The 16,608-nt window shown below is 34.5% G+C and overlaps 2 long non-coding RNA genes and 1 other non-coding gene across 3 annotated transcripts; all 3 read left to right on the forward strand.

The window, feature by feature from the left end:
• The first annotated feature begins 5,647 nt into the window (after positions 1-5,647).
• On the forward strand, positions 5,648-6,504 carry LOC130054387 (uncharacterized). The gene is made up of 3 exons (XR_008802700.1): positions 5,648-5,825; positions 6,050-6,120; positions 6,403-6,504. It is a non-coding gene; the product is annotated as an uncharacterized LOC130054387 (long non-coding RNA).
• A 3,141-nt stretch (positions 6,505-9,645) lies between these two features.
• LOC130054388 (uncharacterized) lies at positions 9,646-11,991 on the forward strand. The gene is made up of 3 exons (XR_008802701.1): positions 9,646-9,925; positions 11,261-11,447; positions 11,752-11,991. It is a non-coding gene; the product is annotated as an uncharacterized LOC130054388 (long non-coding RNA).
• Positions 11,992-16,215: 4,224 nt separating this feature from the next.
• On the forward strand, positions 16,216-16,288 carry Trnas-aga (transfer RNA serine (anticodon AGA)). The gene has a single exon. It is a non-coding gene; the product is annotated as a tRNA-Ser (tRNA).
• The last annotated feature ends 320 nt before the right edge of the window (positions 16,289-16,608 follow it).

The following is a 16,608-nucleotide window of genomic DNA, read 5'->3' on the forward strand; positions in this document are numbered from 1 at the left end:
TGCGCATTTCGACAAATAATGTCTCTTCAGTGATGCTCAACCGAAATGTTTGAAATCCGAAAAAACTATGAAGTTTTAGAGCTAAATAGAGCCAAAAACAGCGTGCCAAAAAAGTGGAGCCAAATTCGTCCAAGGATAAGAGCCATGCATGAGGGAGATAATCCTTAATTTTGAAATGAATTTCTAAATTTTATAACAGCAATTAAATATACATCCGTATTTTCAAGCTAGTAACGAAGTACTTATAGCTACTGGGCTGTAGAGACCCTCGGGGACTAACAGTCCACCAGCAGAGGCCTCGACCCAGGGGTCATAATGTAAAACTTATACGGTACCAATTAACTGTTATAATACCTACATCATATTATATCATACATGGATATATACCAAGTTTTGTACAGACATGGATGTAGAATACGTTGTGAATAAAGGACAGGTACAGTCGTGGATGTTGTTAATCAGCGACAGGTACAGTCGTGGATGTTGTTAATCAGGCACAGGTACAGTCACGAATGTAGAATAAAGTGTGTATACAGGACAGGTACAGTCATGGATGTTGTTACTCAGGCACAGGTACAGTCACGGATGTAGAATAAAGTGTGTATACAGGACAGGTACAGTCATGGATGTTGTTACTCAGGCACAGGTACAGTAACGGATGTAGAATAACGTGTGTATACAGGGCAGGTACAGTCGTGGATGTTGTTAATCAGGCACAGGTACAGTCACGGATGTAGAATAAAGTGTGTATACAGGACAGGTACAGTCGTGGATGTTGTTAATCAGGTACAGGTACAGTCATGGATGTATAATATCTTGTGTTTACAGAACAGGTACAGTAATGGATGTAGAATACGTTGTAAATGCAGGACAGATTAAGTCGTAGATTTTGTAATTGAGAAACACTCACAATGTACACTCATGGATGAAAAATATGTGTTTTCAGGACAGGTAGCGTACAGAGATGGATATTGTAGACCCTGATTTGAAATTCCTGTTTCTTCGTATTGATAAAATAAACTTTGATAATATCTGGTTGACTTGTGTGTTTTGATTACTAAAGTAAATGTTACTTTTAGCGATTATGGCGTTCTGTATGTAATGGATTTATGCATAGAAATTAGATTTATTCTCTTTGTCTAGAGACTATAATACATTTTCCTCGATATTTTCACCAACTAGTAATTAATGTTACCTTTTGGCGGTCACAGAGTTCCATAGAGTAGATTTATTAAAAATCAGCTTTATTTTCTTGATATTTACACATGGGGTATTTTTCATTAAAAAAAACCCATTCGCAATTATCAACATATTTACTATGGGTTGAACATTTCGGAAAATATTGCTCTGACATTCCGACTTTGACATTAGTGTGCAGGTACAGTCATGGATGTCCGGTGTAACCGTGGTGGGAAAAGAGTACCAATTCATTTCCCATAGACCTCAATGTTAACCTTTGGCCCTCTCACTAATTAACTATATCGATTTTAAACAAATGACCGCAAACATTTCAAAGTTCATTCCAAGTGTTGATAAAAAATGACAAAAAATATATAGGGTCCCGTGCCTTTTATAGGCCATATTTGTACTTTTTTACAACACATAGCAATCTGCAGTAAATTACACACTTCATTTTAAGCACACCCCTACCATGGTAATTTCCTCAGTCATTTCTCGATTTTGTGCGATAATTTTTCATCCTGACAATTAATTTGAACCTCTATAATATTTCTTTCAATTCCAAATAATTTCACTCTTGATATTAGTTTTAAATCCACAGTAATAATAAACCCCCTTCTCGGTTTTCTGTTTCGTATGCACATCATAACTTGAAAGATACAAATTAACTTGTATTATCAAACTCCAAAATTGATATTTTAATGCATAAGATTTCTGAATTATGTCCAAGATATCTAATAATGAATAAACAACTTGAAAACAATGGCTCTTTATTCAAAGCATATTTACAATAGTGTTATCTCCATAACAATTCCTAAGTCATCTTTTATATTTTAATCACATGATAGCAGGTGTGAACAAGGCACAGCTAGACGTCTTAAACTTGGATTAACGTGCAGGTGTAAACAATTACCTGTAAATAAAACAACACCAGGTTATTCTACCGTGACCAACCTTCGTAATCGTATAATTACAAGTACCACTCGCCAACGTACGAACAATACGTAGGCATATATTCAACATTGTTTTATTATTCATTTATTTATTTTGCATAGTATTTTTCTTCTCTCACCCTCTTTTATTTCAAATATATTTTCTGATTATCTAAATTCAAATTATCTCCGATATGCGAACAACCACACATCTACTGTATACAACTTGGAGGTTTACTTTGGGTGTTTTTGTACAAAAGTGGAAGACTTTCCTAATACGAGATAATTGTTTTTGTGTTAAAATTTACCCAACTGGACTCTGTATACATATAGCAGGGTCGTGTATAGGAACCAGCAGGCATGAGGGATCGTGCCATCCTTTTTATTCCCAATAAAAACCATAAGACAACAAAACTAACGTCTGGCGGCTTTTTTCTTCTTAATTTACCTAATATATATTTATTTATTTTCAAGGTCAACGTATATCTGTTCGCTTATGCCCCAACTATAATTGCTTACAAAGGACACGTTTCAGTTTCACGAAATTAGTCAAAATAGCATTCATGTTTGGTATACTTACAAAAAATCACAGGATAAACGTCACTGAACAGAAAGTCACAAAATATGTAGGAAAGGTCACAAAAATGACTTAGCAAATGAGACCCCATATATACTTTTAAGATAATAATAACAGGTGGTACCCAAATGCTCACTAAAGCTGTTGTTCAGACACCAGACATTTCTTACAGTGGATAGGAGGTAGAAGGGATTACATGTCATCATTATTGGTGTTTGTTTTGCCACATTAGCACTTTCAGTTCATTATTAGATGTTCATTATTAAATAATAAGAAAGGAAAAATCATTAACTTGTTTATATAGCAATTATTATATGATAGTTCACTTAATTCTTGCTTTGACAATAATCTGGAGTGAAAGGAATCCAACCATAATTCTGCCATCATATTTTGTTTTGACAATCATTACATGTAATATGTAATATACTAAACCAATGATCATCAAGCTTATTTTTATTTTATCTCTCTTTTTAAAAATCAAAATGATATTTTACAATAAATATGATAAAAGGAATAACAATTTTATAATTATTATCAAAATCTCATAGAAAATATATGCATATATATTTTCTTAAACTTTACAAAAAGAACAGATATGTTTTCAAATATATATAAAAAATCAATAGTTTTTTTTTTATTTTCTTATAAACTGTGACTTGCCCATGGTCATATTGGCCATGACTTTTTGTAATTTGTGAAGTTGTAAATGGTTTGAAAGGTACATAATTTCAATGTATATATTAATTATGACTTTAAAAGTTGAAATATTTTCATGATCCTGGTTCTAATTAGGAACATTTATTTGAATCATTTTTTATATCATAAAATTACAATTTTCTTATATCAAATTCATGACAAGGAACTACGTAAAATGAGTAGTACTTTGAGTGAATCTCACTCTTTGCAGTCAGCCAATAATATGATAGGACTGGCTTCACGAGTATGTACAATGTTTAATATCATCATGAAAGCTGCCGTCTTTGGATCGTCTTTTGTCTCGCGTCTCGGAAGATCTACCGAGGCAGACCTGAGAATAAAATATTTTGGAGTTGGTGGAATGACAGCCCAGGGAAACCTATGGAAATATGGCTCACATATAAGGAGAGCTCTTCTGACGGAGTAAAGCTCGAGAAGAAAACCGGCCCTTTTAAGGGCCACAGAAATATTTCGAAAATATGCCTCAAATAACATACATTCAGAGAGACGAAATCTTCTTAAGATTCGAAACATATACTCCCTAATTACCAGCATACAGCCTCGCCGAACTTTCTATCAAACACATAAAAATCCACAAATCATTTGTTTTCAGTCTTATGGCCCGAAATATATGTATAAAATGGGCATATCTTTAAAAAAAAAATAGCCAAAGTAGAAATGTTATAGAAGAAAATAAAAACATATTCTATTGCAATTGGTTTACAAAATATTTCCAAGAGCATGTCTACAGCGATCAATACCATAATTCAAGCGTTCCATAATCATATCATGAAGTAAACCATTTGTTTCACTATATTACAAAACACGCACCATAATATAAATGTTAACATTAATTAATTAAAATATGATACAATTACATTTAAAGGGCATCAATGCACTTTGTTACGTAGGACTTTTATCTTATTGTATACAATTTCATAAATAACATTCATACAGTAAGGCGTAGTGCAGGAGTGCAAAGTACAGATGATGCAATAATCACAATCAGTATTTCACAGACATTTAGGATGGGTTTTGAAAGGGAGGGTTGGCAGAAATATAATTCACAACTCTTATCTAAATTATAGCTGACAAGCCAATAAAAAGAATTTCATGAACACGGAAATTCGCTTTCGGTTTAACTTTTTGGAGGGGGGGGGGTAAAAGTTCCGACTTTTCTGAAATGAAAAAAAAAATGAATTCTATTATACATTACCACATGAGTATTTGACTGCTCAGCGACAAAAAGTGGGAGGGTTGGGGAACCAGCCTGTCAACGAACATTTTCATTTTAAATTAAAAGTATAATTTGCAAAATATGCTTGGAGAAAAGGAAGCACATCCCCTAGGTATACGGACGGAAAGTCACAAGACAAAAAGCCACAAAAACGGTATAGACAAAAAGTCGCAGGACAAAAAGTCACAATGATGATTTTTGATCAGAGGCGGTTTTTCTTTTTTTTTTTTAAAAAGTAGGGACATTTATGGTTATATTTCTTGGTGCGAAAATGTCTTGGACATTAAATCCCTTATCAGCCATAATACTATCATATGGATCACAATTGTGGAGCAAAGAGCTGCGTTCAGTAATCTGTCTGTCGCTTGCACTATCTCCGTATGCACTTGACACAAAGGAAACTAGTCCACCAGGTGTTGCACCAACAAGAACTTTGGACGTGTTACGATTTTTATAAGAAGAAAATGTTAACTGTTGTGCTTTCGAATTTGTTGGTTTTTTGATAGGACATTCTGTCCCGTCGATTATAACTCTAGTTTTAAGGTACGACCTTTTAAATCCAGACGGGGTAAAATGGCGAACTAGTTCTTGTATGGGCTAGATATTTACTTGTCGCCATTGATGGGATAAGAAATTAATCCACGTAATTATATTTTGAACTACTGTCTCCGATATGCCAAACATGCGCGATAGCGCAAAATTTGTGGTATTTCTTCTTAATTTCATCAGCGAAAGAAAAAATTGATTTGGAACATCCAACTTTACAACCTGGTTATGCATGTAAATTAGGCAATATGCCACAGGACCCAAAGTATGTAAAAGAAAATAAAACTTGATACTGTGATAGTGTTATTTGATGTTGATTTTATTTGATTTTAATTTCTTTCAGATGTCATTGAAAGTTATGAAATAACTTTCAATAATATGTAACTATTTTAAAAAAACAATTAATTCCGCTTAAAATTATAATAAGCAGTCAGATAAACATATTAAACAAAGTCATATTTAAGCATAGCCTAGCAAATATAAACTTTAACCTTAAACTCTTAACCCTTGATTAATTAAATATTCCAAAAAGCCCATTGGTTAGTTTTTTCCCGCCAAGGCCTTTAACCCCTTTGTCTATGAGTAGAGTTCCACATTTGGTTAGACTGTACAGGTAGTGGTAGAAGGATATTTCTTACAGGATTTGGAATCACTGACAGTAAGTTGAATTTGACATTTCATACTTTTAACATTTCAGATATAACTAATACAATATTAATCATTGATTAATAGTGTGAAAAGAGATGTCTGAGATAGATAAATTAGTTACTGTTTTAAACATTTTATTGTCATAAGGTTTCAGTGATCAAGGATATTTTTAAAAGTTTGTATATACGTTTGTATTATAAGACACTGTAGTAAAGTGTATGATATTGTTTGTAGATCGTATTACAATAGAGATTATTACCAATATATCACTCGAATCTATTTGGAAAGGATTCAGCCCATAGTTGGTAGGTTGCTTGTAAAGAATCATACACTTGTATCTTTGTATTTATATTAAGAATTAATATAAATAATGAAAGTTATTTCCAGATATGTAAATAAGTTCAAACTACAGTATTTGAATGATATTGTGTAAAGGGAAATAACTCTAGCATTACCGTTTGTCTAGTAATGTATGTGTCTATATTTTTATGTCAATTAGTCTAAAATGTAAATATATATTATGATATTCTTTCTATGTACTGATTGATATACATGTACTTAATTTCTCTTTATATGATGTTTTGCAGAATGCATGGTGAAGATAACGAACAGTGATCAATCTCATAACTCCTACAAGCAATACAAAATAGATAGTTGGGCAAACACGGACCCCTAATAATAAGTAAACATGCCAGAATAAACCAATAGAAAATACCAATTTGTCTTATCAATTACCACTACAACCCCGTTACAATACTAACCTCTAAACCAGTGTAAAAATGTACACCAGCAGGATCATTGTCAAAATTATCTATACTAAACATGGGTAGTTTAGTTGTTTGAATTTCGGGGGGCTCAGCATCACAGGAGTCGCACTTCAGAATGACCGTTTCGTATTTTGTCAGAACTGACTAGTGTATGGTCTGTAAAAGTTGTAAAAGGTGCAAGTAGGTGGCGGTTTGATTTGAACTAGATAATCTAAGTGTAGTTTCAGAATTCGGGAGAGAAAAAAATGGGGAAAATAATTATTTTGAATTAATTATGAGCGTCGGTGACTAGAGTCGCACTTCAGAATGACCGTTTCATATTTTGTCAGAACTGACTAGTGTATGGTCTGTAAAAGTTGTAAAATGTGCAAATAGGTGGCGGTTTGATTTGAACTAGATAATCTAAGTGTAGTTTCAGAATTCGGGAGAGAAAAAAATGGGGAAAATAATTATTTTGAATTAATTATGAGCGTCGGTGACTAGAGTCGCACTTCAGAATGACCGTTTCATATTTTGTCAGAACTGACTAGTGTATGGTCTGTAAAAGTTGTAAAATGTGCAAATAGGTGGCGGTTTGATTTGAACTAGATAATCTAAGTGTAGTTTCAGAACTCGGGAGAAAAAAATGGGAAATATAATTATTTTGAATTAATTATGAGCGTCGGTGACTGGAGTCGCACTTCAGAATTACCGTTTCAAATTTTGTCAGCTGATCCAGCTGCTGGGTCACAGTGCAGCTCAATGGCATACACATCTGTATTGTATGCCTCAGTAACAAATATTTGCCCTTGGTCTGCAGTTGATGTCAACCGTGTTATGTTTCAAGGTCATACCCTGCATACTAATCAATTAATTTCTTTACACAGGGATTTGCCAAACTCGGACCTTCGGCTAGCCATTGATGAATTGCCAACACAGCCAACCTAGGGGGGGGGGGGTCTTTTTTGTTTTACCACACCCAAACATATAAAAGATGTGGTGACTCCAAATGAAGGGAAGAAAGAACAAGAATTTCAGTCTAAAATGCATTAAAATGCACCATTTTAAATCATTCTTTTTAAATGGGTTAACCTCCCTCCCCCCAACCCCACAGTAAGGTATAGATCTGCCACTGTATTTGAGTGCAACCTGATGTTATTGCAAATTCACATGAAATTATGCTACTCTAAAGATTTCTTCGAAAAAAATGTATAATTCAAATCCAACAAAAAATCAACAGACTGATTGAAATGGATCACAGATTAAAATGTATCACAATGAGGGAAATTGGGATGTTTTGGAGAATTGACAAGTTCAATGCAGAATGAATTAAAAGGATCAGTAAATGATGTCATAATACTTGCCCTTTGACCTCTAAATATCAGGGCTCTACCATATAGAAATCTCATGCAAATGATTATGCACATTTTTAATGTAGGCTCGAGAATGTCCAATATATAGGATGTTTTCTATTCGTTTTTCACAGGGTAAATAATTCATATTGTTCATTCCAAATATAACTGATTATTGCATTAGTATACCTTTTTTCTAGCATGTTTTCAAAGAAATGAATTTAAACTAATTTCATGTACGTGTTTTGAACTACGTGAAGTAAATTACTTTAATGGAGTATGAACTCCACATCTCCATTCTTAACATTAATTCATCATAATTATCCACATTTTCGAATACTGAATGTCTGATATCATCATTGAAAAAGACTAGATATATCTATAGATATGATGTTTACCTAGAAATGTAAACCTGAGTCGGTCAAAAACAGGCACCTATCTTCTTAGTCAGGTTAGTGTTACATAACTATGATAAGTTTATTGGATTGGCTAGTTGTGCTTTGTGCTCATTTAATTACAAATGAAAATTAGTCATGGGGCATCGATTATTCTGACCACAAACTATGCCGAAAATCTGCTTTAAATTCATAACTAATTGCGCAAAAAACTAAAACTAAATACCTCTGCATTTCAACACCTATATAAAAATACTTCATTGACATTGTTGATATGAAAAAGGTAAATGCTTTTCGATTTTAAAAAACACAATAGAGGAAATTCGAGTCACAACTTTGTTTAGATTGGTATACAGTGTGATCATGATTCGCATTATTCATACTAGCAATTAAATCATCGACAATATAAACAATAATATTTACTTTTTCTTTTTAAACCACTATCTTAGTTTCAAGGTATTGTTATCATAATCATAATGGATTCAATGTATCACACCGGTAATTGTCCAATCAAAATGAACTTATCAATTGTAGTTCCATATATTTAAAGAAATATTTTTTTTCCTTGCGCGATTTTTCTCATTTCCTCTTCTTCTTTTCTCTTAATTTTTGTACCCCTGATTAGGACATTTTGTGTAATTTGTAGAAATAACCAAGTGTATACAAAGGAACTATTTGCTGTTGGTAGCTGAGGCTACTTCCTGAGGTGCACTCCGGCTGTTTACACACATGTGAAAAACACGTGGATTTGAGGGTAGTCTTGTTTGCGGGTAATTTATTTTCGAAAATGCCGCGTAGGGTGTTGTTTTTCTGGTGTCGGCAGACGAGATAGGTAACATAGAACGTGTCTGACTGCGTTATTCGGCATCAATTTTGTAAACTGATTTTTTTCCCTCTATAGTAATATATAGTGAAAATAATTACCGGTGTGATACCTTAAATCAGTCGAGACTCGAGTACAGGGCGACATTGGTGGGATGCCGATCTCGATGATTCTTGCATGTAAAATGAATAATTATTAGCAAGTTTCTGTTGATTTTTTTTTTCTAAAGGAGCTGCACTAGTTATATAATTTAATATATTAGTTGAAATGCACGTCTTCTCATTAAAATATGTACATAAATGAAGTTCATATGCCGATCACAATTTCAGATGTGGAATTAAAAACCACACATGTGGTTTTTTAAAACAAAATAATTCAATAATACAAATTGTTTTATTGTCTTTTGGGGTTTTTTTTTCCATCACCATACTTCTACAGAATTGCTGATTACAACCATATAAAATGTTTACAATTACCTATGGGTCGAATTATGCGAGCGTCGAACAGCAGGGCCGCGTTCAAGATCGTAGCGGCTACGTAGGGCTCGGTAGCGCTACGATCTTGAACGATGTGCTAGGTTAGCCCCTACGTAGGGAAAGCTAGCATAAAAATTTAGTGCTAGATTCTAAAGCAAAATGGCGGAAAATTCGAGATCTTACTGAAATGAGAATGATTTTAGCTTATATGAACGATAATATTCGGAACAAGTAAAATCTTTCCGGAATACGTCACCGCGATTGTTTTATTCTACTACTAGAAGTTGTTTACGGGATTCGAAAAGGCGAGACAAGAAGGTAAGCAGAAATAATTGCTTTTTCAAGCATAGATGGTAACAGTTATGACCAGCTCAGCACTTTTTGTACCATTACTACCTACATTTCCATCCCACGATCTTGAAGTTTGTTTTATCGTCTGCTTTGAATCCCGTGGGGATCCATGTTGGAATAGGTCCTCAGTACCCCTTGCTTGTTGTAAGAGGCGACTAAATGGGGCGGTCCTTCGGATGAAACCGCAAAAACCGAGGTACCGTGTCACAGCAGATGTGGCACGATAAAGATCCCTCCCTGCTCAATGGCCCTAAGCACCGAGCATAGGCCTAAATTTTGCAGCCCTTCACCGGCAGTGGTGACGTCTCCATATGAGTGAAATATTCTCGAGAGGGACGTTAAACAATATAAAATCAATCAATCTTCTGCTTTCGTAACATCACACAGCTGTCATATGATGATGGAGTGCTGCATTCTGTACCGTGTACACGTGTACCTCATCAGGGACATTTATAACCATGTTAAATATGTCTCTGACCTCGCATGTATGAACTTACATTTGGGTCAAGCGAAACAGTTGTTGTCCTCTAACCCAATCAATAACTGTATGACCCCCCCCCCCTCCCATGATTTGATCAATCTTGAATCTACACTGCCTGAGGATGCTTGTACATTAATCTGACTAAGTTTTTAATCTGCACTAATGAAGGATGTCCTCACATAACTTTAGTCTAGTGGTTCTTGTGTAGAAGATTTTTATATCAAACATGCCACCATGGTACATTTTGAACATTTCTTAATATTATCTCCCCTTTGAAAAGGGCACCACCCTTCATTTAAATGCTTTTTGAATTACCTTTACCCATGGATGCTAAAATAATATGTTTAGTGAAAATTATCCCTGACACCATGGTTCTGGGGAAGTAAGAAATATGTAAAGTTTATACTACATGCCAGACAAGCTCTTTTGAGCTCAGGTGAGCTAAAAAGTATTCCTGAAATAAATGTAAATCCTAATTTGGATTGTCTAGATTTAATATTAGAAAGTTCTCTTGTTTGTATATTGTGGTGCATTAATATTTATACAGATAATTGACAATTGATTTCATCATGTTCATTATAGATAGGTAATTGTACATGTAATCAAGGTCGACAAGGCATTTGGTATAAAGTGTGAATTTTTTTTCTTCATGTATCACTACGATACTTTTAACTAATACTCAGGTGACCAATAAAGCCTGTGGGCCTCTTGTTAATTCATACATTTATAATTTTTCTTTTAGCCAAGATGAGCTTTTCTGATAACAATTGTCCTAACATTTTTAACTGTCAAACTTTTCACACATTTTTTATTCAATTCAGAACCACTGTGAGTTTGTTACAACTGGCTTTGGGCTGCATTCTCAAACACACACTCTTTAAGTCATAAGGCAGTTGGATTTGGTACTGGTGAAGGTTGAAATCATGGTTCTGAAGAATGAGTTATGATGGAAGTGATACAATGATGGGACATTTAACATCATACCAGAATTAAAGAGTCAATAAAAAGGTGAGATATGTAACCCACAGGCATCTTGTCAAATTATGATTTTTTTTTTTTTTGGACAACTTATATACAATTTTTGTTTGCAACAGGAATGACAAGCAGCACACTTGATAATGAATTTTTTGAGTATTAATACTCTGAATTATGTACAATGTACATTGAAATGTGAAGTTTGTGAATGTGACATGCTTTCAGTGCTATAAAGGCCATTCTGATCCACAATTTTAGAATGGTAGAAATAGTTTATTATTGTATTGTTATGCTTTGATGTAGTATCCCTCTTATTTGTATTTCTCTTTAATTCCAGATTCTTGAATGATCAACTTCCATTGGGGATGAAGGATGAATGAAAAATCTGTAAATGATATTTTGATTCAAATTAAGTAATATTTTATATATAATGATTCAGAAACATGCTTGCTACCCAATCTCGCATGTATTAAAAATTATGCATGTTGCATAAACAGTATCCGTTGCATTAGATTAGAATACAACTTTATTATGATATAAAGAATTTAAAAAAAAAAAAAATAAAATTAATATGACAGCTGGTTTTCATTTGTTTTGTTTGGAGCTTAGCCGATCTTTTAAAATTGCCTGCCATCTGTCCATCAGCTTCTCCAAAATCACTGGTCCAATTTCAATCAAACTTGGTACAAATCATCCTTGGGTGAAGGGTATTTAAGTTTGTTCAAATAAAGGGTCGTGCCCCCTTCAAAGGAGTCTCAGAGATAGTAATGAGAAGGTAAATTAGGGTGGGGTCATTTAACAATCTATATATATATATATATAAGCACCAAGTTCCAACAACACCCGAAAAGTGTCGAATCCACAACATGGATACAAGGTCAAATACAAAAAATTATACAAAGCACTAAAATGACCAACGACACGAACAACCAGATTGTCAATTGTCATGTCGTTGGTCATATATATATATATATACACACACACACACGTGTATACGGAACTATTTTGGTGAGGGCTTTCATATTTTGTATATAGATTGTATGGCAAAACCTTTTTATACCTTGGTGTATGACCTTCAAATTTGACCTACTTTTAATTAAAATCTGACCTATTCATATATCTCCTGAACTATTTAAGCTTTCATATTTTGTAGATATTTCTTATGGCAAGGTCTTTCAATTCATATCATAATCTATGACCTTGTGACTTTGGTCCTATCCAGAACAACAAGATCATGTTAGTGATATTGGTGTTGAGGGATACTAAGTATCTGTGTTGTGTGAATTCATTTTCAGTATGTTAATTGTGATCCTTAAAGGTCAAAATTTTTCATCACAACAGCTGAATAACGGCACGGTGACTTGTGTAAGCGATGCGGCCCACGTGTCTCTTGTTTTTCTTGCATGTAAATAACTACCAAGCAAAGTTGTCTGAGAAATAAATTTTGCAATAGAAAAAGATATGAATGAAAAAAATGCAAGCACATGACTGGACCTCCCCTCCCCCCCCCCCATTTTTTTTTTTTAGAATGTACACTATTTGTTTTCTTGTGGGGTTTTTTAAATGCAGATTCTGAATTGAATACCAAATTGTGGACCCCTAGTATACATTTACACGTAGGTTGTAACATCCCCCCTCCCCTAATAAAAAAGAAAAAGAAACTTGATCTGTGCACAAGTAGAATTGCACCTAGGATGTTCGAATTAAAGAGCAGTGGCTGATCCAAATGGGGGTAGTGAAAAAACTTGGGCCATCGAAGACACTGGGTCCAGGGCAAAGACCCCTGCAACTACTGATTTTTAACAAAGCAAGACATCTTAAAAACGTTATTTGACCTATTTCTATGTATAAGAAAAGTTCATATTTTGTGATAATTATTAGCAACAGAAAAAGAATTTTAGAGAACTTTTTGTGTGTGGCTTTTTCAGTGGCCAAATGTAAAAGAATCTGTTAGTAATGCTTGACCAGAAAACTGATGGTGTCTCTAGAGATCTAAAAGTATATATTTGTTATATCATGTATTAGAAAATACTTGGAGAAATAGTACATGCCTGCTTGTATGTATCTGGGGTTGTTTTATTATTGTTAGTGCAAGTTACGTACATCTCTTGCAGTGATAAATGATTATATGGGGGGGGGGGGGTGATTATTGATTGTGTCAAGTGGATGTTCGGAAATGATTGATATGTAGGCCTAATACTTGACGTTAGGGTATTCTCTTTCGAGAAATGTTGAATATTTGAAGTGAAATGCATATAACGTTAGATCTGTCAAGAACGACATTAAAACAAAAACAAAAAATTATCTGCAAGAACTTTTTAATTTTTCACCAAATAAAGCAGACGATATATAGAACTTCTCTATCCGCTGGACTGTAAAAATCGGATATATAGACCTAATGTATACTGACAATTCAGAAATATTGTGCAAAAATACATTAAACACAATTTTAATCTCAAACTCCAGTGAATATTGTCATATTTCGACGTTAGGTTGTCGCACTGCACGTCTCTCAAAGCTGGATATATATTTTGAAGGCTTATTTTCATATTTTTACGGTTAATCTCGCCATTTCCGGATGTTCGGTTTCGGAAAAAAATAACATAGATCTGATATCAACAAAACATATTATTCAACTTGCTCGATATACAAGAAAGTGTTTATTTTCCGCCATTTTACCTAGCCGCTACATTGAGCGAACCGTTCAAGATCGCTATATATCTAGCACGTAGCCCCTAGGCTAGCCGCTACGATCTTGAACGCAGCCCAGGGCTACCGCTATATTTAGAGCCTACTGCACTACGTTCAAACTTCCACCAGAGTTCGTCAAACTCCCTATGTGACGCAGCACAATATACAGATTTGTATATTGTGAGTCCGCGATTATCACGCAGGCAAATAACACTAAAGAAGTAGTTCGCAGTTAAAAGTTTGAAGATATTGATATTAAGAGCATAAATATAAAAGTATGGATTTTATTTTAAACATAAAATGATCAAAAGATCATTATAAAGTATGGAGACTCTGTTCAAATTATTGTGTAAAGTAATGAACTTGATGTTTACGTTCTTGTTTTGAAAGTTGTTTACGTTTGACGTTATGTTTTTTCGTCATTCTACAGTGACGTCACAATATACGCGGCCTAAGAAATCGCTATCCCATAATGCCTAAGTGGAAGAGTTTGGTTTGTGAGCAAACGAACTCTGGTGGAAGTTTGCAGAGTTCGTTTGCTCACTATTCGTAGGTGACGTAATGAGGCCTCGACGGGGAGTTTGCACTACGTTACGAAGGCTATGCAGCTGCTGTAGACATTGTTACTGTTGCATTATGGGTTGATATATATCTAGGGTAAACAATATGGCGGGAATTTCGATAATCTTTGCAGCAAATGGTGAACATATGTGATTATTTTATTTTGGTACATCGTGCTGTCTAATTAAATGGTAAGAAATGTACCAATACAATTTACAGAATACACTGATATCTGCAAAACATTTCTGTTCTCAATAGCAATCGAGTTTCTGATACGGAATGGACGATGACCGGGACATAATGTGGACACATAAATAAGCTCCATAATTAATATGTTTTACGGCGTGACCGTGTTTGAGGGCGAAGCAAAAAAGTTTTGACATTAGTATCTATATCCAAAACAGGACAAAAACAACCCGAAGTTAGCACGCGAACGAAGCTGTACCAAAGCACCCTAATTTTTGAACATTTGATCCACCTATATATTGAACGCGGGAAATATAACGCAATTGATGTAAACAGTACATTGTGACGTCATATTCAGCGTCGTTATTTAGCAAATTTACAAACAAAGCGTTTGAACCACAACAAAAAACATGGCGTTAATCGTGGAGTGATTATATATGATTAAGAAAATAAGATTTACATGCTTTTACGGATTTTACGTGTAACATCTCAGAACGACGTGAACTAGGGTAGACGAGATTCAAAATGGAGGAATACATGTCCACGCGCTAATATTCAAATCGACGCCATTGGTACCAAACTTTTCAAGTTCCATAGGTATGGTTTAATTTTTCATTATTTTTCCTATATTTTCCTTTTAAACATGTATATACGTGTTACCTGTAGGGAGAGCTCCGCTCTCACGGCCCTTCGGGCCGTGAGAGGGCTTCGCCCTCTAATATACTCCAGAAATGTACATCTACATGTATTTTAAATTGACAGATTTTATAAGCTTGGGTGTCATGTACTGTATTCTTTTTTTTTTTTTATTTATTATTTAATTTTTTAAATTAAAGTGCAAAAAGTGTCAATTCTATTCGAAATTTACCATGTACATGTATGTTCAAAAGATGTGACATTTAAAACACAAACAAAATGTTAAATGTCTCAACTGTAAACGTTTCATGTTATAATAATATTTAGAATAATTTCAGTGATCATGGAGGGTCAAAGAATTGAATATTATATATTTTGTGGTTTGAAAAAGGGTAAGCAATATCTGCATCCATTGATGTCAATATATATATTCCCATGAAGTCAGACAAACTTTAACAACAGATTTATTTTTTTAAATAGTTGCTTGGATGTAAACGAAACATGTAACTTCAAAAACAGAAATTGACATACTTTTAGCACAAGTGTAAGTTACATTACATAGGTGGGTCACCTAAATTTAGCCTTTATTTTGTTGGTTCAATATTGCTCAAGAACAAAGCCCTTGCATGGTCTTGAGATTTTGTTGGAAAATAAAAACCTTCCCCTATGATCAAGCTCGGCTTTCACTTTTAACAATTGTAGCGGTCAGCCGGGTTCGATCGCCGGTGGCCAGATAGCTCAGTTGGTAGAGCACCTGACTAGAGATTCAGGGGGCCCGGGTTCGAATCCCGGTCTGGTCCGTTGCATTTTCTCCCTTCCTGTTACATTTGGTGCCGTAGACCAGCCCCTGGAACTGACAGGTGAAAATGCCTGCCAGGGGATAAAGATCCTGGGTTGATGTCTTCATGTGTGAAGACATTTAAGGAAGGAGGAATGTAGCGGTCAGCCGGGTTCGATCGCCAGCAATCTAATTAAAATTAGATGTTGGATCCGCTTGCATACTCGCTACACAAACATCTAAAAACATCCCATAGAGGGTCACATCAGAGGTCAAATTCGGTATCACTCTAGACTTATCGGCTTCAACAAACATTCAATGATTTTGCTAGCGGTGATTTCA

This window comes from Ostrea edulis, chromosome 4 (assembly GCF_947568905.1).
Source record: "Ostrea edulis chromosome 4, xbOstEdul1.1, whole genome shotgun sequence".
In the NCBI taxonomy this organism is placed as follows: domain Eukaryota; kingdom Metazoa; phylum Mollusca; class Bivalvia; order Ostreida; family Ostreidae; genus Ostrea; species Ostrea edulis.